Raw genomic sequence first — 2,500 nt, forward strand, 5'->3', positions numbered from 1 at the left:
TCAGCACTTCTTTACACCGGTGAACTCGAACCTTAGTTAATGAGTCCAATAAAGATTACTTAAGCCTTAACTTCGAACGAAAAAAAAAAAAAAACGCGGAATGGACTGGAATGGCCACAACCTAGGTCTAATGTAGTCTACGACAACTCAGATTATGCAATTGGTTTTCTCTAACATGAATGTAACTCTTATGATTTTTCTTACCTCCTTCTCTCACTCTCTCTCTCTCTCTCTCTCTCTCTCTCTCTCTCTCTCTCTCTCTCTCTCTCTCTCTCTCTCTCTCTCTCTCTCTCTCTCTCTCTCTCTCTCTCTCTCTCTCTCTCTCTCTCTCTCTCTCTCTCTCTCTCTCTCTCTCTTTCTCTCTCTTTTTCTCTTTATCTCTCTCTCTCTGAAAAAATTATAGTGTTCTGGAACATTTGAGAAAATTTCTGAAATGTAAGGAAATTCTTCTGAATATGAAAAATTTATTGCAAAATCTGGTAAACTAAAGAATCATATTATTAGAATAATTTTCAGAACTTTTTATATTCTTTCTTTAACTGTTTTAATGTATTTGTAACATTTCAAAAGCAATTAGATAAACAATCGATATTTTACAAAGGTGTACCTGATACAAAAACCAATATTAACCCATACTATAATGAAATAAGGCAAAAATGTAAATTCACTGTTCTAACCACAAAAGCAAACTTATAGGATCAAAACTACATTATATCTGTTTTGCTTAGATGGAAATTACCGCAAAATTATTATAATAATAATAATGATAATGATAATAATAATAATAATAATAATAATAATAATAATAATAATAATAATAATAATAATAATAATAATAATAATAATAATAATAATAATAATAATAATAATAATAATAATAATAATAATAATAATAATAATAATAATAATAATAATAATAATAATAATAATAATAATAAGAATAATAAGAATAATAAGAATAATAAGAATAATACATACATACATATACCAAGGCTTTTTCCCCCTTTCAAGGGAGGTAGCCAAAAAGGGAAAGGCATAAAAACACTCCCACCCATTTCATCCCTAAATACACTCCACACCCCTCCCACCCTCCCTCTCATCTGAGCACCTCCTGGATGACGGGTCATCCCTGCACCTTGCCCACTGCCCTGGGTCAGAAGCAGTGTCGCAAGACACAGCACATCCACAGCAAGGCCGCTTCATTTAATCGGCGACCCCCCCCCTCTCCGTCCCCCCTTGCATATAAGGAGAGGACGGGGAGAAATCCCTTCGGGCTGCGTCAAAATTTACTCACACATACTACCCACCCACCCCCCGCCCATTCCTCCTCATGCAATCACAACATCATCCATATACAACCATTCTCCACTCACCTCTGTCTTCCGTCCTCTCCCTTCCTTCCTCAACAGACATTCCCTTCTTCCCCAAAGCCCCCTTCACCCCATCCATCCACCTCATCCTAGGACGTCCCCTCATGTTCACTCCCTCCACATCTGCCTTCCATACCTCTTTTACTAGTCTTTCTTCACTCATTCTTTCCATGTGTCCAAACCATCCTAATATTCTTTCATCAACCCTATCTCCCAGCTCCTTTTTCACCCCTGTTCTCCTCCTCACCTCCTCATTTCTCACTCTATCCAGCCTAGTAACCCCCACCATACTTCTCAGACACCTCATCTCAAACACATTCAAACTCCTTCTCTCTTCTTCTCTTATGTTCCACGCTTCTGCCCCATACAGTGCTGTTGGCAAAATCACTCCTTCATACCTCTTCTTTGCATCCATTCCTAAATGAAGAAAATGAGAGTGATGAGTGAGGAGAATGGAGGAGAAATAAGGAAGGATGAGGTGAAGGCAGTTGTAAAGATGATGAAAGCAGGTAAGGCACCTGGTCTGGATGGATGCCATGCGGAATGTCTGAAAAAGGGAGGTTCAGTGATGGTGGACTGGTTGGTGAGGTTATTTAATGTTTGCTGGAGAGAGGGTAGAGTACCGGAGGACTGGAGAAGTGCCTGTATAGTTCCTCTTTACAAGGGAAAAGGGGACAAGTGTGAATGTAGTAGTTTCAGAGGGATTAGCCTGTTAAGTGTAGTAGGGAAGGCTTATGGGAGGATCTTGATTGAGAGGATTAGGAGAGGAACAGAAGGAGTAATTGGTGAGGAACAGTGTGGATTTAGGACAGGTAGAGGTTGTGTAGATCAGATCTTTGTGGTAAGACAGATATGTGAGAAAGCTATAGGAAAGGGGAAGGATGTTTTTTGGGCTTTTATGGATCTGGAAAAGGCTTATGATAGGGTAGACAGAAAGGCACTGTGGGAGGTTATGCAGATTTATGGGATAGGAGGAAAGCTTTTGGGAGCTGTCAAGAGTTTTTATGAGAGTAGTAGAGCTTGTGTCAGGATTAGAAATGGATAGAGTGAGTGGTTTGAAGTAAAGGTGGGACTTCGTCAAGGATGCGTTATGTCGCCCTGGCTGTTCAACTTATACATGGATGGGGTGG

This window comes from Oratosquilla oratoria, chromosome 23, assembly GCF_046742065.1.
Source record: "Oratosquilla oratoria isolate Oo_2021 chromosome 23, ASM4674206v1, whole genome shotgun sequence".
In the NCBI taxonomy this organism is placed as follows: Eukaryota; Metazoa; Arthropoda; class Malacostraca; order Stomatopoda; family Squillidae; genus Oratosquilla; species Oratosquilla oratoria.